Source organism: Pteropus vampyrus, unplaced genomic scaffold (assembly GCF_000151845.1).
Source record: "Pteropus vampyrus isolate Shadow unplaced genomic scaffold, Pvam_2.0 Scaffold147, whole genome shotgun sequence".
Classification (NCBI taxonomy): domain Eukaryota; kingdom Metazoa; phylum Chordata; class Mammalia; order Chiroptera; family Pteropodidae; genus Pteropus; species Pteropus vampyrus.
Genome location: NW_011888928.1, coordinates 3,265,335 through 3,286,614, shown reverse-complemented (window position 1 = coordinate 3,286,614; position 21,280 = coordinate 3,265,335). Strand labels below are relative to the sequence as shown.

Here is a 21,280-nt window from a genome sequence, read left to right as displayed (position 1 = left end):
GAGCAAAACAAGATCCAATAGGTACTATTCATAAGCAAACATTTAAAACAAAAGGAGAGATTAAAGAAAAAGATATAGCAGACAAATATGAACCAAAAGAAAGCTGCGATAATCATCCTAGTATCTGACAAAACACAATCCAATGCAAATAGATTTTCAAATCACCACCCATAAGCATATATTTTCACTAAAAAATGTAGCTTCAGTATACATAAAATGCCTAATTACAGAAATGTACAGAAATGAGGAAATCAACAATTGTATTTAAAGAATTTAATTCATCTGTCTTAGAAACTGATTGAGCAGATAAACAAATATCTCAATCAGTAAGCTAATACATACATACAGAAATCTCAATACTACAATCAGTCAACATTCTTTTCAAGCACACATGGGACATTTACAAAAACTGACAATTAAACCAAAATAAATTTCAAAAGATTAATATCAATTAGTCTCTCTTCTCTGACCATATGCAATAAAATCAAGAAAAGATAACTGACAAATTCTCACATCTGGAAACTAAATAATAAACTACTAAATAACCTATGGATTAATAAATAAATTATAAGAACTAAGCAACGAAGTACTACATGTCAAAATTTGGAAGAACAGGCTAAAGCAATACCTGGAGGGAAAACGTATAGTTTAAAAAGTATTTCTCGTAAAACCAGAAAGATTTAATACAAATAAGCTAAATGCTCAAAAAAGAAGTTGGAAGGCAGCAGGAAAGATGAACTCTAATACTGGAGATGGAGAAAGATTTAGAATATGTTTTGAAGAGTGAATCAATAGGATAGATGAAGAGTCTGGAACTCAATGGAAAGGTCATAACTAGAGATATGAACCTGGGAGTCATTAGCATATAAGTAGTATTTAAAGCCACAGTCAGAGAGCAAGTGTAAGTAGAGAAGATTATAGAACCCAGGTGAGTTCACCAAGGCCTTAATTCTGAGTTTAAACTGGTGAGATCTTGTTGAGGGCGCCAGGGTACATTAGGTGCAGAGATGCTGCCCTGTACCGACAAAGTTTACCGGAGCCTGGTGTGTAAACCAGAGCATGTGACAAGGAACGCAGGTAGACAGGATGTCATCGTCATCATCATCTTCATCATCACCATCATTATCACCATCTATTCACTCATTTCTTCAATATCTCAAGCAAATGGTATTATTACTCCCTGAAAGGGGAAACTGAGGTTCAGTGAGCTTTAGTAACTTTGTCCACAATAGCAGGATCCTACCCCAGACCTCAAGCACTGCATTGCCAGTACAAAGATGCTCACTGCCACATTATTTATGACAGTAAAAAACTGGACACAACCTAAATTGCCATCATTAAGGGACTGTTCAAACAAGTCTAGGTATAACTGATAGGCTGATCCATTTACAATCTATTCCAAAATTCGGTGATAGGTACAACAGCAGAAGCACGCACATCGGGCCCACCAGTGGGATTCATGCCCTGCTCCACCACTAATAGACAAGTCACGTTACCTCCCTGAGCCACAGCTTCCCCATCTGTCCAGTGGGGTATAATATTGTTCCCTAGTGACCCTCCAGGTCTGAGGTAAAAGCCAAATAGAAATAGATGCAAAAGCCTTTTGTTTCAAAGACAACTATGCAAACGTGAGGGGTGATGATCGCTGCTTCCAGAACTGCAAACAGACCTGGCTCCACTTGGGTGACTCCTGGAACTCTGGGAGGCCCAGTCCTGCTGCCAGTGTGACAGGATCAGATTGCAAGGCCCCACGCTTCTGTAGCTTTTCACATACACATAGAAAATCACCCTTGGACTCCAGGGACCAGGGTCTCCCTGCCTTGTGCCCCTACTTTAGAGAGCCCTTCTCTGGCCTTTCAATGGCCAGTGCCCCTCTCCACAGGGCAAGGAGTCTGAGGGACCAAGAGGTGTGCTTGCCTGTAGCCTGTCTCCCTCCCTGGACCATGCTGCAGTTCTGCAGGACCCCAGAATTCCCTGCCTAAATGCCTGCTTCCAGGACCTTCCAGGGCCTGCATTAATCCTTCTTTGGGTCCTTCCTCCCAAGGGTGGACTGGCCCCACTGTGTGCACCCCTAGCCTCAAAGGGTCAAACAGAGGTTATCTGCAGAGGGAAGCAGGAAGTGTAGCGGGTAAGGAACAAGTGGAGTGACCACACGCATGTAGGGAGACCCCACTGTGGCACAGGCGAAAGCTGGGGATGGGAAGAGGATGGGCTCCGGACCAGAGCCTCCATTTGTACACTTGGCCCAGACCTCTCGAATACTGGGGTTATGCACAAACATCACGACACTGATCATACCCTTCCCTTCCCCTGTGAGGCTGGTGATAAAACACAGAGAGCAAAAACAATCATTGCTGGAGGCCTAATTATGACGAGCAGCCTGGTAGTGCTGTATATAGACTCTGCTTTGGGGGAATGTGCTGATTTATGCAGTTCCCAACATTTAAAGGTGGAGACCAGACTGTGGCTGAATCAGATCAGATCGTTTTCTGGGACAAATTGCAACCCTGAGCTGCTGAGCAAATATCTATAAAGGACTGTCTCTCTTTTCCCCGACCTGCTACTAGCTTTGCCTTGGGTTCTCTGGTCATGCCTTTGAGCCAGAGGCTCAAGCTGCCCTCATAGGTAGTGAAGCGGAAGTCAGAAATTAATGAGCACCAGCTCTGTGCCACACTCTGGAGAAACTGAGGCATTTCAAACCAGGGCCTCCAGGATCTCACAGCCTAGTGAGCTCAAACAGAGCCTCTTGGCATGAAGGTTGTCCAGCTGTGGAAGATTGCAAAAATGACACCAAATCCACCCACGCTCATTTCTGCACCTTCCTGCTATGTTACTTTGAATGCTCTCCCACTCTGATGCTGGGCTCAGTCAGGAGACTTGTTTCGGCCAATAGGATGCTAGCAACCATGTGAGCAAGGGTTTGAAAAGCTCATGGGCAGTGGGGTTCATCCTCTTTGGCAGCTCTTTGAATCCACCATGTGAGGAAATCTGGGCCAGCATGCCGGAGGATGAGAGACCCCATGGACCCACGTGGGAAGAGCCACCCTGCCCATCATCTCAGACACCCCAGACAGGGCCATCATAAGCCAGCCAGCCCCAGTCAACCCACCAATGCACTGCAAACACATAAGTGAGCCCAGCCTAGTCCAAACCACTCAGCTGAGACAGCCCAAATTCCCAAACTACAAAATTGTGAGTTAAATGGATATTGTTTTCAGCCTTCCACAGCAAAAGAGGCCTAAGCCAGATTTACAAAGATGAGTAGGATATACCGGGTAGACAAACAAGGAAAGGTAAATCAGGCAGAGGGAACGGCATAAGCAAAGAAAGGCATGGGGTCTCTGTTTTCAGAGAATCACAAGCCATCCAAGATGACTAGGTCACAGGGCCTCTGGGAGGGATAAGGCTGGCGAGTCAGGCAGAGGCCTTGCTGTAGACCTTCGTGCTGCGTGTGGGAGTCTGGACTTTACCTAGAAAGCAGTGGGGAGGCCCTGATGGAATCTGAGCAGGAGAGTGCCAAGGTGGGATGTGTATTTTGCAAAGGTCACTTTGGCAGCTGTGAGGAATATCAGGTGCTCACCCACCATCTCCAGCACGGGGCCAGTGCCACCAGCCTCTAAAAGATGTCAGGCAGCACCCCTTCTTCCCTCCCTGCCCCCGACCTCAGACAGGAGGTGCTGCTAAGATCCCTAAATTCATTTAAAATGAACGCAAAAAATGTTTTTAGAAACCAGTTTCCATGCCTGAGACAGCAGTGTTGCCTCAAGGGCAAAGACAGGCACGTTGGATTCTCAAAGTCAGTGACAAGGAGGGACAGGTGTGGACAATGAGAAGACAGCTTCACAAAACCATCCCCTTCCAGAGTTAGATGGGGACCCCACCCCCTCTGAAGTAGATCCCTACCACACATCCTTGCCTTCATACCTTCAGTGATGGGGTACTCAGCACTTTCTCTGCCCAGAGTCCTTCATCACAGGCTTATTACTGGTCCACATCTGCTTCTGTGCACAGCAGCCTTCAGAGATAACAAGATGCCAATTGAAAACCCCAATTTTCAGCACAAACATAATTCTGATTTTATTGACTTGTGCAGAACGGGCAGGGTCAGCACTCACTTCATTCCCAAAACCAAATTTATATCAATGTAGCCTGAATAAGCTTTCATGGCAGTTACATCAGTCCCACCCCATATTACCTCCAGGATCACTTCTCTGGATGAGGTGGTGTTTTGTACATCCTTCTATTATAGCTGAATTGCAATTTTTTTCCCTGCGTGACAAGATTATTAAAAAACAGGCTCTAGAGCAAATTCATCTGTGTCCTTTCCCCTCCCCAGAGCAGCACAAAGCCTGGCATAGAGTAGCAGCTCATCGAACATCTGCCAAAAGAATGAGCCTCTTTCCTAAAAGAGTAAAGGTCAGCAGATGGGACGTACTGAGCAAAACAGTGTACTAACAAGTTATGGGCTCAGAAGCTAGACTGCTTAATTTCAAGTCCCTGTTTTCAATAACACCTCCCCTTAGGCCCACAGTTCTCCAACTGTGTGCCAAAACACCTCTGGGCACTGCAGCAAATACATGAAGGTACCACAGGTTATCATAAATGGTTGAGAGAAACACGGCAGTATCTGCTGGACACCCACAAACTACAGCTCACGGCAGCCACAGTTTCAACATTAATTTGTGCTACATTCCTTCTGATGACATCTTATCTTTGCAAATCTGAGTTTTCAGTGGTTACAGTGATAAAAAGCAAATAGCTCATGAAAATCAATGTAGAACAAGAAATGAGGATGGCAATGTCCCATCTGATTTTAAGTTTTGAAAAGCTGTGCAGTGTCCAACAGACACACACATATCCTATTACTTAAGTAATTATTGTTAAGATGGAAGAAATTTTTTTCCCTTAAACTTATGTGAGTTATTTTTTCAAATGACTAATTTAGGACATACCTGTAAGTTGTTTGGATCTAACTACCTAATAAAACTATGTATTTCTTTTGGCCTTTGAGCACCATAAAAAATTACTGAGATACTAAGGGTACTGAGAAATTGTGGGAATCTCTTTCAAGCATCTTACATCACCTCTCTGGACCTCAGTTTCCCTAAGAATAAATTGGGAATGTCAATAATATATCATAAAGCTGTTCATAGGATATGATGGTACCTGGTACCTAATAACTGCTGTATATATGTTATTATTACAAAGAGAGGCCAAATAAGAAGTTGGCAAGATTATAGAGGAAATGTCTAAAATGCCTCTAAGAACAATTTTATAATATTCTCTTCTTTTATTAATAACTATCATGTACCAAGTGCTTAGACATACATTGCAAAGAGCATTGGACTAGGAGTCATAAGATGTGTTCTGGCCGTAGTCCAGCTTTGAAACCCTGAGCAAGGCACGCCTGTCTCGCTAAGTCTCAGTTTCCACATCTCTACGTTATATGTGCAAGTGGTGATCATGGAGATGGAAGAGGAAGTTATGACTATTTCTTCAGTTGTGCAGACACCAACAGGGACCCAACCACAGATGGGATAGTGCCTCCTATACCATGAACAGGGCAGACATCAGGAAGTGGGTGATTAATATTGTGCAATTGATATGCAAATTACAGACCATCTTTATCAGCTTGTTGCTGTAAGTTCCCCAGGCTCTGGAGGCCACAATCTGAAAGAATGAGTTCCTCGGCTTAGTCTGAGTTGAAGGTAATTAAGCACATCAGAGTTACAAAACCACATGCTTCAAACTGATTCAGACCTTTCTCTAAATTAGACCATCTCAGAATGTGTAGGAATAGTATGAGGTTTTGCCAGCTGTATAATCAGTTCCGTATTCAATTCCTTAAATAGAGATTTGTTGATAAACCAACCTACTGTGTTTAAAATGCAGTTTGTCTTCGAAAAGAAAATAATAAAGCTTCCCTTTAAAAAAGATCTCAGTTTTCATCAGATCAAATTTCCTTTGCCTTTTGCCTCTAGGGTTCCTAGGGACTCTGATTTTTTTTTAATGCTGAGTTATTCCTTTATTAGCTAGTCATTGAAATCGACCTCATTCTCATAGAGGGGTGATTATGGGCACAGAAAATGCATTCATTCCTTTTATAAGGCTCATGGCTGACAGAAGTGATTTCGCTAGTAGTGTCAATGGAAATGGGTGTTTTATAAAACAAGTACTAAAATTGTTATAAAGCTGATTTTGGCATGTTTTCCTAAATTTAAGAAAAAAAAAAAGGAAAATGGAAAAATGGTTTCTCTCAGATGAAGGGCTCTACATGTAGAAATAAGACTCCGTGATCTAAACTTTCCCTTCTCTCCTGCCCAACTAATCAAAGAAGATGGGTGTGACTTCCTGACTTCGCCCACCTACTTCTAGGCCACCCAGCTCTGTCTCTGAGCCTAGAGCAGAAAACAGACCTACCCATGCTGCCCAGATCCTCTCCGTGGGCACATGGCATGTAAACACTTTAAATGTTTAGATTCAACAAAACAATTATCTTTTTGGCTTTCAAAAAGTCACCTTACCCCATGCTCACTTGAGACTGGCCCCAGGACCTCACCTCTCGTAGAAGGGAAGGTCTCCCATAGTCAGAGGGGTGGAGTCAATACCTAGAGTGTCTTTCTCACAAAGCTACTAGAGCCAGATTCAAATCCTGGCTCTACCACTTACTAGCTGTATGACTTGGAGCAAGTCACTTAACCTTGTTGTGCTTTGCTCTTCTCAACCACCACGTAGAAGTAACAATCGAAAATCAAATGACTTAACATCTGTAAAGCACTTGGAATAAGGCCTGACATACATTATTGATAAAAGCAAGCTGCAGGGTTTTGTCTCATGTTGGCCGACTGTCCTTTACTCCTGCACCTCCTGGCCGCCTGCACCCAGGACAGTCTATTTCCCTGTTGAGCTCCCTGTTCACTTCCTAACTTTGGGCCACTCCTGCCTTCTGATCCAGACAAAAGTCTGTCAGGCCTGACATTGCTCGACAACCCAGTCTGTCCTCTTGCCTTCTCCATGGAGACTGATTCAGACCAGCTTCTCCCTCCAAGCCTCTGACCCTCATTCCCTCCTTCTTCGCAGTGAAAATAACGCCATCAAACAGAACCCTGTCAGCTTCCTTCCATGCCCCTAACTCCGTCTGCTCCCAGCCGTACACTCTCACTCCCTTACCCGCCTTCCTGCCGGAGTAGAGACAGTCCCATCACTTTGCCATCTGAGGCTGGCTCTCAGCCCTGGCGGGGCCTACCCGCGCAGTTGTGCAGTTCGTGTACTGCATAAGGGCACCTAACCAAGGTGTCAGCAGGGACAAAAATCCAATCCATCTTTGTTTTCCAAGTCCTACACCCTGACATGAAATGCCCAGACATGCGTGCCTTTTCTAATTCATCCACGCAGAGTGGCCCATTTTTCAAATTTGAACAAAAGTATCTTAAAGGCGCGTGGGAAACCCAGCCCCTGAGCGTAAAACTTCAGACACCACTATTCATTCAGAGCCCTTTCTCCTTCAGTCACTTCTTTATCAGCCTCTTCTTCTCTACTAAGTTATGCCATCAGTTCCAGAGCTGTCATGGGCTGCGGACAACATTAAGGAAAACTAGCCAACAACTGGAAATGGGGCAAAGAAGTTACAGCACTCCTGCAGTGTTGAGTGTTGCGAAGCAGTTGTCCCATTCCCCATCGTCTAATTCTCTGTCCAACAGGTAGTCAATAGCCACATGTGACTACTGAGCACTTGACATGTGGCATCTGAACTGGGACGTGTTGTAAGTGTAAAATATACACTGGATTTCAAGGACTTAGTAAGAAAAAAAGAATGTCAAATACCTCACTAATAATTTTTACATTACATATTGTATTCGTACCACAAATTGGGTGACTTAAAATGATAGAAATGTATTGCGTCAGCAGAACTATGCTCCCTCCGAAATCTAACGGCAAGAACCGTCCCTTGCCAACTCCTAGACCATGGGGATGCTGTCAGTCCTTAGCATTCCTTGGTTCCAATCTCTGCCTCTGTCTCCACGTGGCATCCTCCTCTAATAGGATACCTCCTTAAATAAGACACTAGCCATATTTAATTAAGAGCCCATTTTACTTCATTATGGCCTCATCTTACTAACTACATCTGCAAGGAACCCATTTCCAAATCAGGTCACATATTGAGGTGCTGGGGATTATGACTTCAACATGTCTTTTTGGAGGACACAGTTCAGCCCATAATATATGTTTAAATGATACCATTTTGAATACACTGAATTAAAGTAAATAAAATGAATAATTGTATAAGTGGCTTACTCCAGGGGTTCACATTGTATTTCTATTACTCCAGGAGTGTGCACTGTATTTACTATAGATTAGGTTACTTCACAACTATGAAAGTGTACACGTTAACCCTAAAAAACCAACAATGATCAATGAATTTTATCCTGAGGGATGTAAATGAAAAGATTATAACCCAAAGACTATGAATTTCTTTTCTATGTTTTTAAGCAATCTTATTCCAACATTCTTTCTTTTAGGTGTCTATAAATATTTCTGTCTCTCTTAAACTTTTTTGAACTCTCCTTACCATCTTGCTGGTTCCCTCATTAAGGAGTTAATTAAATCTTTGACACATGCTCACTTTATGGAAAGTTAAGCCTTCAACATTTTGAAAATTATACTTTGACATGGGGATTCTGAAGACGATGGGGCCTGAACAAACTCTCTTTTCTTCCCATCCCCATTGCGGGCTAATGCCTTTTCTGAGCAAGAGCTGGTTCTTGAAGAAAACACCACTATGGGGTTCCCTCCCTCCTGGACAATGAATGAGAGAGTAGTTCAGAGGTAAGAGCCAAAAGTGGCCATCCAAGGAAAAGCTGGGCTTTCAGGATCCATGGATCCTGCATGAGCTACTGAGCCTTCCTGACCTTTAAAAGGCCAGGAAGTTGCTAACCTTTTAGTTGCCCACCTCAAGTCTGAGAGAGTTCAGAGAGACCAGGGGGCAGAGAAGCTTCCTTTGGATGCGTTGGCAGGGGGCTGACAGCCTCCCATGTATCACTGGTGTCCAGGGCCAGAGACCCTGTCCCTCTGCTCATTTTTAAGGACACTTCTCAGCCATATCTAAACCCTGAAGAGTAGACAGCAAAAGATAAACAGCTCAACAGGGGAACGTCAGAGAAGGATGAGGTTGAACAGCCAGACCACATGATCACTGAATAGAACTGCGGCTGGAAGAGACCAATTAACACCTGAATTTAAAAAGTGATAGCAGGCTATAAAATGAGCCAGACCCATCGCAAAAAGTCTGAAGCTTAAAAACAAGAACTTTGAGCTTAAAAAAAAAAAAAACCAGTAGATGAATTAAAGGAAAGGATGACATTGTTGAGCCCTGAATCAGAAACCTGAAAGATCAAGTATAAGAAATATCTTAAAGCTCAGAGAAGAAAGACAACGAGATAAAAGTCATGAGGGAGAAGATAAAAGATTGAGAAGAAAGATCCAGGAATCCTAACATGCAAAGAACAGAAGTTCCAGACGGAGACAAATAAGGGTAGGAAGAGAGACAATAATTAAACTCATACCAGAAGAAAATTTCCGTGAACTGAGGGAAGATCTGAATAGCCTATTCAAGTCCACAGAGACAAAAGAGCTGCCTGGCTAAGAAATCATTCACATGATAGGATGGAAGAAAGACAATCAAGGATGTTCAAGAATTCAAAGGTGAGCCAGCAGATAGATGACAATGTGTCTGAGCTACAAAATGGCTACCAATTCACTTGTGCCCTCCAAATCTCTCATTAGAATCTCTCTTTTGTGGCTCACCTTAACAAGAAATATACAGGTAAGGGAATTTGTGGAATGTAGTTCAGCCTAGCCAGGTTCACACATTGCCAAGCTACCACAACCAGCCAGGGCTAAAAGAATTGAGCAGATATTACTAGCCCCACCTTCTCTGGGTGGCTTCTAGGCAATGACTGGGCAAGGCAGTAGTACAAGGGCTTAGCTATTTCTGCCCAATGGGGGATTCCTTTAATAGGTAATTGTTGCTTCAGAGCTCCCCTGTCAAGCTTGCAGAAATAGTATTGGGTATACATCATGCTATGATGGTTCCCCTTGCCCAATCATGCTTCCTTCCCCATCCTTTCACAGGTGTTACTCCACAAAAATCTTTTGTACTGCTAATTCTGTTTCAGGATCTGCATCTCAGAAATTCCAACTCACATAAAATTATTTTAAAGGAGCTATAATAACCAGGTTCGAGGACTTAAAATATGCTTCAAAAAAATGAACAAATAGAAAAGTTCAACAGGTAAATTAAAACTATAGAAAAAAATGAACATTCTAGAACTAAAAAATGCAATATGTGGTATTTTCCTTAAAAGTTCACTGGGTGGGTTTAGCAAGGGATTGTTGACAGAAGAGTCAATAAACTGCAGTTACCCAATCTAGAGAACAGAAAAAAAAGACTAAAAAAAATTTAACAAACTCTTAGTGATCTGTGGAGCAATATGAAAAGTTTTAGCACATACACAAGTGGAATCCTGGAAGGCAAAGAGAGAATGGGACAAAATAAGTTTTTTGATGAAATAGTGGCTGAATTTTCTCATTTTAGTGAAAGTTTTAAATTTACAGTTTCAAATAAGTTTACAGTTTTACATCATGCCAAACTGCTGAAAAACAAAGATAAAATATTGTGAAAGCAGCCAAAGAAAAATACACGTTGCATACTGAGAACAATGATCTGAATGACTTCTGACTTCACATCAGAAATAATGGAGGGCAAAAGACAATAGAATAACATCTTTAGAGTGATGAAAGAGAAATTGTCAACGCGGAATTCTAAAGCCAGTAAAATATACTTCAAAAACGAATATACTGCTATATAAGAAACCAGTATAAACCTTGTGACTTAAAAGAACATCATCTATTATCTCGCCATTTCTGTGGATCAAAAATCAGAGAATAGCTTAGCTGGGGCCTGTGTAAGGCTGCAATCAAGGTGACAGTCAGGACTCAGTTCTCACATGGAAGCTCAACCAACAACAATGAATCCTCTTACAAGCTCACTCAGGTTGGTAGAAAATTCATTTCTTTGAGTCTATAAGTCTGAGATCATGCTCAACAACTAGACACTGCCTGCAATTTCTTGCCATGTGGGGGTCCAGTTACTTCAGGGAAGCTTGCTTACTCAGAGCCAGCAAGTGAAAGAGAAACTCTAGAGTGAGCTAGCAAGACAGTCTTGTACCACATAACAATATCATGGGAGTGGCATCCCAGAATATTGCCATATTCTGTTGGTTAAAAGCAGTTCACAGATTCAACCTACACTCAAGGAGAGGGGGTCATATAAAGGCATAAACACCAGAAAGCGGAGATCACTGGGAGTTACTTCTGTCCACCATGATGAAGGTGAAATGAAAACATTTTCAAATGAATGAAAACTAAGAGAATTCATTGCCAGCGGACCTGCACCACAAGGAATACTAAGTGAAGTTCATCAAGTGAAGAAAAATGATATAGACGGGCAATCCTTTCTTCAAGAAACAATGAAAGTCCCTAGAAATGTTAACTATGTGGATAAAAATGTAAAAAAAAAAAAATTAAAATCTTAATTTCTAAGAAGAATGCATCTGACTATTTAAGTAAAAAATTATGACATTGTCTTGTAGGGTTTATAACATATACAGATGTAATATACATGATAAGCATGGCATAAAAGTTGGTGTAGGGGGATAAATGGACCTATATGGGAGCAAGGCTCTTAAATTTTGTGTTAAGTGGTAAAATATTAAATCTAAGTAGAACATGGGAAAAATTAAGAATAGTGTAATCACTAAGCAACCACTTTGAAAAAATGCAAAAAGTATAGCTAAAAACAAATTAATAAATTAAAATGGAATTCTAAAAATTATTTAATCCAAAAGACAGAAAGGAGGAACAGAGAAACAAAAATATATGACAGACAAATAATAAAATGGTAGACCTATATCAAATCATATCCACCATTACACTATCTGTAAATGGACTAAACACTCCAACTAAAAGGGAGAGAATGTCAGAATGGATTTAAAAAAAAAAACAGGCTTTCTTCGACTGTAAGACACACTTTAAATATAACAATACAATAGGTAAAAATGGATGAGAAAAGATATATCATACAACATAAAATCAGGGTGTAAGTAGGCCAGAATGAGGGCTATGTTATTTCATATAAAGAGGATTTCAAGTCAGAGAGTATTCAAAGAGATAAAAAGGAACATTTCATGATAGTAAAATGGCCTATTTTTATCAGGAAAACATAAAAATTATAATTCACCTAATAATAGAGCTTCAAAATGCATGGACGAAAACTGACAAAAGTCTATCACTCCTCTCTCAGTGATTGCTAAAAATAGATTTTTTTTTATTCATTAAAAATGTAGAAAATTTGGGCATAAACTGCCTTGATCTAATTTATATGTGTAGAATATTAATATACCTAACAATAGCAGAATACATATGTTTTTCAAATGTTCATACATTCACCAAGACAGACCACCATATCCTGGGTGGTCTCAATTTAAGTTGAATTAATACAGAGTACATTTTATGACCATAATAGAATTAAATTTGAACTCATTAACAATTAATATGTAGAAAAACAAATATTTGGGTACTAAGCAAAAAATGTACGAATAATCATTGGGTCAACAAAGAAATCACAAGGGAAATTTTAAACCATTTTTAGATGAATAATGAAAACACATATCAACATTTGTGGGATGCAGCCAAAGCGGTGCTTAGCGAGAACTTCATAATTTAAATATTTATATTAGAAAATAAAATAGATATAAAATAAATGGCCTAAGATTCCACCTCAAGAAGCTAGAAAAAGAAGAGCAATGCAAACCTAAAGTTAGTAGAAATAGGATTTTTTAAAAAACAGCATAAATCATCTAAATGAAAATAAACTATAGAGGAAAATTAACAAAGCCAAAAGTTGTTTGAAAGATTAATAAAAGTAATAAACCTCACACTTGACTTACCAAGAAGAGGAATAACGCAAATTACCAATATCAGAAATGAAAGAAGATACAGACTTACACATTCTACCAATATTAAAGGAATAACAGAATATTATAACTTTATGCTAAAAATTATTTAGACAACCTTGGAAAATAGACAAACTCCTTGAATATATGACTTACAAAAATTGATATAAAATAAATCTACATAGCCATAGATCTAATAAGGAATTAAGTCCATAATTTAGAACCTTCCCACAGACACCTCACACACAAACGTGCGCGCGCGCGCACACACACACACACACACACACACACACACACACACACAAAACTCCCTACAAAGAAAACTTCACATGGTTTCACCAGCAAATTTTATCAACGAGGAATTAACTCCTACAAAAACTCAGAAAATGGAAAAGAGAACACTTCCTAACTTGTTTTAAGAGAATGGCATAACCCTAGTGGCAAACTTGACAAAGAAATTACAAAAAAAAAAAAAAAAATCCAGAACAATATCCTTTAGATGTAAAAATCCTCCATAAAATATTTTCAAATAGACTCTAACAACATATAAAAAAGCAAAATGCATCATGACCAAATCGGGTGCATCCCAGAAATCTAAGCCTGGTTCAACTTATGCAAAGCCAATAGTAACAAAAGAAAAAGAAAAATCAAAGACTTATTTAAATAGAAGCAGGAAAATTGTTTGAAAAAAAAAGAAACCAACAGCCATTCGTTAAAAAAAACAACTACATCCAGCACACCAGAATTAAAAGGAAACTTCAATCTAATTAATGGTATCTTCAAAAAAACCTACAGTTAAAATTATATTTAATAGTTAAATATTGAATGTTTTACCTCTAAATTGGGAACAAAGCAAGGATGTCCATTTTCAGCACTTATATTCAACACTGTACCAGAGGTCCTAGCCTGTGAAGTAAGGCAAGAATAAAGAAGTAAAAGGCATATAGATTGGAAAGGAAGAAGTATAACTGTCTTTATTCACAGATGAATGATGTTTACTTAGAAAATCTTAAAGAATCTATAAAACATCTACTGGAACTAATAATTAGCAAACTTGTAGATACAAGAGCAATATACAAAAATCAACTGTATTTCCATATTCTAGCAGTGAAAAGTTGGAAAGAGAAATTTTAAAAAAAACAATTTCATGTACTATATTGTCAAAAAATATGAAAAACCTAAGAATAAATTTAACAAAAGAAATTACCTCTGTTAAAAATTTCTACATGAAAGACCACAATGATATACTGATATAAATTAAAGAAGACCTAATAAATGGAGAGCTATACCAAATATATCAATTGGAATACTCGATGTTTTTTAAGATGTTAGTTATCTACACCTTTAATGCAATCTTGGTAAGTCCATCCTGTAGAATTTGACAAACCGATTCTAAAATTTATACAGAAATGCAAAGAACCTGGCAATATCCATAGCAATTGTGAAAAAGGACAAATTTGGAGAAGTAGCACAGCCTGATGTAAAGACTTCTTATAAGGCTACGATGACCAAGGCACTGGAATGATGGCATAGGACAGACAGATCAGTGGAACAGAATAGGGAGTCTCGAAATATATCCTCATCTATATGGTCATTTTAAGTTTTGACAAAGATACCAAAGCAATCCAGTAAAGAAGGGAAATGTTTTCAACAAATAGTTCTGGGACAACCAGAAATTTTTTTCTATCCAAGTGACCCTCAATCCTTATCTTCTTATTCCATGTACAAAAGTTAAATCGAGATGGATCAAGGGCCTAAACATAGAAGCTAAAACTATAAAACTTCTAGAAGAAAATGTAGGTGACTTTCTTCTCAAATTACGGATTAGACTTCTTCAGTAGGCATCTTAGGCAGGACTTAGAAAGCAATAACCATTTTTTTAAAAAATTAAATAATAACCATATAGGCAGTAATCTCAAAAAAATTTTATAACTTAGACTTACCAAAATTTAAAATTTCTGCTCATCAAAAGACACTTTCAGGAAAATGAATATGCATTTCTCAGACTGGGGGAAGAAATGCACAAAACATATATCTGACAAATAGTATTCAGAATATATTTTTTTTTAAAAACTCTTATATCTCAATAATAATTTTTAAAAAGCCCATTAAAAAATGGTAAAAGATTTTAACAAACACTTTACAAGAGAAAATATATGAGTGGCCCATATGCACATGAAAAAGTACTCAATATCATGAGTCATCAGGAAAAAGTAGATTAAAATCACAGAGATACCTTTACATATCATGAGTCATCAGGAAAAAGTAGATTAAAATCACAGAGATACCTTTACATATTTACCAAAATGGCTGCATTTAAAGACTACAACACCAGCTGCTGTTAAGAATGTAATGTAACTGGAACCCACACATTTTTGAGGGGAGTGTAAAACGGTACAATCGTTTTGGAAAAAGATCATGATAGATCCTTATAAAGCTAAATATATATCTACCCTATCACCAGCAATCCCACTCCTAGGTATTTACCCAAAAGAAAGCATCTGTCTACAAAAAGACTCATACGCAAATGTTCACAGCAGTTCTTTCATAATAAAGTTGAAAACAGCCCAGAAGATTGGACAAGCACACTGTTATATATTCATAAAACAGAATACGACCAAGCAATGAAAAGATACAAACAACAATATAAAATCTAAAAACTACGCAACGAAAGTTTCTGTATGTATGCAGTGTGGGGTATCTAAAAAGACCCATAGAAGGCCAGGCACCAAAACATTAACAATGGTCGTCTCGGGTGGTAGGGTTCCAGGTGAGTCCTATTTCTTTCTTTTTGTTGGAAGGAAGCAAAGAACGGAGGAAAGAATTGTCTACACTGTTTGTAGCACATCCTCACCTCTCATTCACTCAACTAGATCCAACCTTTCTCTTGCCTCTCTCCATCATTTCACCCTGTCTCCTTGAAATGCTCTCTTCCCTCAAATTCCATGATATTCTCCTCTCCACTCCTACCTCTCTGGCCATCACTTCTCAGTCAACTTTGTGAAATCATCTCCCTCTTCCCTTCCTTCCCATCGTCCTCCTCTGGAATTTGTCCTGACATTCCTTTTCTCAATTAATTACTTTCTATATGCTAATGTCTCCCAAGCTTCTTTCTTATGCTCAACCGGACATCTCTATTTGGATGTCCTACCGGTTCACTGGATTCAGCATGGCCAAAACTAACCCCACCATGTTTCCCCCAAAACCTACTGCTTCTCTTCCTGCAGTACAAACTCAGGAAACTGCACATGACACTGCCCACCCAGCTGCTCAAGCCATAAGCTTGGCTATCATTACTCACTTTCTCTCAGGCCCACAGCCAATCAATCACCAAGTACTATCGATTATGTCTCTTGGGAATCTATCAAATCCATCATCTTGTCTGCCCCTCCACTACCTTGATTCAGGCACCACATCTCTTTTCTAAATGACTAAAGGAGGCTGTTAACTCATCTTTCTATCCACTGTCTCCCACTCGTTCCTCATAGAAGCCAGAGATCTTTCTGAAACACAAACCTAACTAAGTCATTTGTCTGCTTAAAACTCCTTGAGGGTTCCCCATTGCTCTTAAGACCAAGATCAAACTCTTAATCCTGACATATTGGTTTAAGGATATGCTCAGCCTCCCCTACAAACACATCACCTCCACCCCTTGCCTCTGGAGGAAGAATATTGCAATGGGCCAGGCTCAGGGTTTAGAATGCTAATACTATGTGGCATAGGTTGAAACACTGGAACAGCTGGCAGAGATGAAGATGTCTTTCCTGCCTCAGAAAACTACTTGCCAGGTGACTGAAGAAGAGGTTGGAGGCTGCTTCTCCTAGGGTGACGGCCTGCCCTCTCTCAAGAGTCCTTCTGACTCTCACTACCAAAAGGTTGGGGATTGGCCTGGGTGGAGGCTACTGACCTCAGGGGAAGAAAAGCCTGGTGTGGGGATGAAGACTGCTTTTCTTTAGCTTTAGGGAGGTTTTGCTCTGGCCTTTTTAGAGTCCCTCATTTTAATTCCCGACTCAATATTAAAGCTTGGGACCAAACCCAGAGGGTTCCTTTGCTGGTGGCTGTCACTCACACACACACACACACTCTCTCTCTCTCTCTCTCTCTCTCTCTCTCTCTCACACACACACACACACACACACACACACACACACACACACACACACACACACACACAAGCTGTAGTGTCCTCAGGGCTCTGGACTCTGAAGCTCGCTTTCCAGAAGGGTCCCAATCCAAACGCTTCCTAAAGCACACTCTCAACTTTCTTCGGTAACTTCCACATTTACATATAAATTGCTACCTAATGGCTCTGCCCTCCTTTATCTTAGCTCCAGGTTCTAATGAGCTGGAAAATGGTCCTGTGCAAGGAATAATGAAGCTTCCAGGCAAAGGAAGGAAAAAGTGTGGTTCTTCCCCTCACTGTGCCCTGGGGAAGGCAAGGAGGGAAGGAGTGGGGTGGGGGAGCATGATGCCTCTCCACAATGGGACACAAGTCCCAACATCCCAAAGGAAGGGACCAAAAAAAAAAACATTTTGAAATGATTTGAAACATGGTGGAAAATCAACCATGAAAGTATGTAAAATCCACTACACAATTTGTAAAAAGTGAGTCATAATTCTATTTGTTCTGCCCAGCATATACAATGCAAATTTTTCATCCAGACAGAAACTAAAGATGAACCAGGAGCGCCACCTGGGGTAAAATCTGTCACTACCTATGCCGCTCAGATTCAGAGATCTCTGCAGACACTTACAGACGTGTTATAAAGTCCCTCCCCGCAACACACGTATTCTCACTCACTCACTCCCTCCCTCTCTCTCCTGGGTGCCAGGCCCCTCTTAAAGCACTTTAACTATATCTTTCTACTTAATTTCTACAACCCATCAAGTTCGGATTCCCATTTTGAGGATGAGGAAATTAAGACGCGCCAGCTAAATTACTGGCAGGAATGAGATGCAAGCTCAGGTCTGTCTGATTTTCAGGCCCAGGTTCCTTTACACTTAACCATTTTATGTGCCCACTAGAGCAGAATTTAACTGAGAATTCAAGGGGTCTGTAAATGAAAAAAAAATTACGTCTTTATTATCCTCTACTTCTAACTGAAATTTAGCATTCCCGTTAAATCCGAATGTGGGCAGCAAGCCAGTACCTGGGACTTTATCACCAATAGAAATCACAGATATTGTTATATCATATTACAGTTGTTGTTGATATCTCAAAATGTCATTTATGTTCATTATTATTTCAAAATATCAGTAGCTCTCAGACCCACCACAAGATCCTGTCATTTGCTGTGTTAATAAAGAAGCACTGTGGCAGCCAGGCGGCTCCCCTAAAACAAAGTTCTGCTATGCAGCATTTGCTGATTCCCATGGTGTAAATACTCCTAGCGCTGTCAATTTCAAGAATGGCTATCTTTAACAACTGCTTTGCAATTTTCCTGAAAACTTAACCATCAGTTCTTGGACACAGGGACAAGATGACTCCAGCACACTGTTAGCGCAAGAGCAGATTGATTGTCCTGGGTCTGCTGGCCCCGTGTCCACCTCTTCCCTGAAACTCCTTGTGGCCTTCAGTATAAGGATGTTAATAACAACAACAGTAAAAGATCGTAAACGTATATATTAAATCCTTCCTCCATGCCAGGCATATTAATAAGCACTTAACATAACCTATAACATTTAATCTATCAGCAATGCTAATATAAGGCAGGTATCATTGCAGTGGTCTTCAGTGGGGGGAGGGGCAGAAGAAGAATGAGACTTTACCCCCTGGGGATATTTGGCATCCTCTGGAGACATTCTTCATTGCCATAACTGGGTTTGCTACCGGCATCTAGTGAGTAGATGCTGCTAACCATCCCACAATGCACAGGACACACACACCATCCAACAAAGAATTATCCACCCCAAAATGTCAATCGTGCTGAAACTGCAAAACCCTGTCTTACTGTTAGTCCCATTTTAGAGATGGGAAAACTGTAGCCCGAAGAGATTACTTTGCCAAGTTCACAGAGCTATCATGCAGCAAGTTCTCAGGGAAGACGAGTTCCTACTCTCTGACTTTCCCTCACCCCATGTAGGAGCTTACTAGAAAGCAAGCAGCCTGCTGGGCTTAGCTTGGCAATGCATGTCTTATGGAGGCTCAGGCATTACATGTTAGAGGATCCAATCCCAGTTGCTTCTAAAGAGTGAGGAGGAACCTTGGCCCCAGAAATGATTCCCAAGGTGAGTCAACCAAACGGCCCATTGGGCTGCCTGCAAAATTTGTTCAAGATAATAAAATGGAAAGTGAAAGTGAGGATTGCTCTTCCACCGATATTTAGTAAGCACCTACTATAATGTCAGCGCTACTCTCGGTTCTGGGGATAGCACACAGAACAACACAAAAATGGCTCTTGCCCTTATGGAGTGTAATCTGGTAGGAGGGGACAGAAAAGCAAATTTTAAAATGAGTTAAAATAATTAAATGCTGTAAAGGAAGCAAGTGAGGTGCTATGATAAATAATGTTAGAGGACCTTTCTTTAGACGGGTGGTCAGGGAAGATGTCCCTGGAAAGGTGAGAAGTGAGCTAAACTCTGAAGGATAAGAATCTAGCCATGGAGAGAAGGGGAGAATGAGTAACAATACACAGAGACTAGCAGGGTAGGTGATGGGCTCTGAGGAGGGAAAGAGATTGATGTGTTCTAGTCATCAAAATGAGGTCACTATGACTGGAGCACAGAGGACAGAGGGGAGGGAACATTCAGGACCTACCGAAGAGTAAAGAGGTCAGCAGGGGCGATCCCATGCTGGGCTTCGCAGAATTATATCTCACAACACTGTGTGTGTACAACACTCAGAACCTGGGTGACACAAAGTAAGCCAAGGGGGTAAACCTGGGAGAGTGGGGACTTTAGATACCTAGATGGACTTCTGGCCTCTCTTCTGCTCTTTACCTACCTGCCTCAACCCAACACCTCTGCTGACCCAAGATTCCCAGATGTCAAGACCCAGGACCCAAAACACATGTGTGTATACAATAATGATAATCAAATAATCAAATAGTATTGAGGAAATCTTCAGCTCCAAAGTCAATCACAGCACTGGGGAACCAACACACCTGGCTCTTCGCAGAGAAAGTTGCATGAATTAGTCATTGTGGTAGCTGCAGCCCACTTATGCCTAATCACACTGCACTGTTCAACAGCAGTAGGATGGGCTGTTGCTTGAGAGCTTTGCTGAGCGGGTTAACAAATCCAGTACTAAGCTCTGTTTATGGAAGCCCAGAATTCTGGAACAAGGAAGTTCAGCTCAAAGGGCAGATGAGAGCAGGAGGTTCAAGAGGCGGGAGGCAGGGGGGCGGTAACAGACACCAACTGGGCACTCGGTCTGTGTCTACGGCTATGGGAAGTTTCACGTACATCCTTATCTTGATTCTTCCAACAACCCATGTGGGGGTTACTATTTTGCCCATTTTCTACTCAGGGACTTCAGACCCGGGAAGGTCCAGGATTAGAATCCAGAACTCCCCTTTACTCCCTGAAACACCCACCCAAACTTTAGACTTTACCACCAGTGATTCAAAGAGCTTCTTTATCCACCCAGACTTAAATAAGTGAGCAGAGGAACCAGCGAATCCAAGACAAATATGGCCTTGATGTGGGTAGGTAATGCTAACTAAACAGGAGAATTTGCTGGAACTCTCCAGAAATAATGAATGCCCAGGAAGTGGGCAAAGGTACTGGGAACTTGGGGACGTATCTGACTGCATAATGGATCCATTTATTTTGCATTCCCAAGAATCATGACACTCTGTGTCCCTTTACCCTAACATCCTCCTCCTCCTCCCTTTTGAATCAAGGACATTTATTACTTTAAGAGGCATCCAGACATCACCTGCAATAAACAAATCATAGTTTGGCTTTGAGTCTATCTAGAAACCAAAGTCTTAAAATCTGGCCTTGGAAGGGAAAAACAATTTCTTAATTCCAGAACCATCCCTTTACATGCCAAGGGCAAAGCTTGGGGGTCTGCATCTGGAGTTTGTTACAAGTCGTTGTGAGCTGAGACTTGGGAAACGAGGTCGGGAGAGTGGTCATTCCTCTAGAAGAAGGTGACCTCTCCCTGGCCTGGAGGAGGAAACAAGAAAGTAGGGAGACTGGGAGAGAATGGAAATAGGAGACAGATATTGCCTGGAGATGGAAGATGGATGACAGATTTGAGAGACGCTTGGAAGTAGGGCTAAAATATCAGTAATGGTACTTCTGGTGACAGTGAGGGAAAG

At 40.8% G+C, this 21,280-nt stretch overlaps 1 long non-coding RNA gene across 1 annotated transcript in view; it reads right to left on the bottom strand.

The window, feature by feature from the left end:
- Nucleotides 1-302: 302 nt before the first annotated feature.
- The window catches only part of LOC111745163, a 30,394-nt gene continuing 9,416 nt past the window's right edge, over nt 303-21,280 (bottom strand). The window contains exons 4-5 of the long non-coding RNA XR_002782517.1: nt 3,925-4,015; nt 303-1,180 (exon numbers count right to left, since the gene is read on the bottom strand). This is a non-coding gene — a long non-coding RNA (uncharacterized LOC111745163). The remainder of the gene's footprint in view (nt 1,181-3,924; nt 4,016-21,280) is intronic.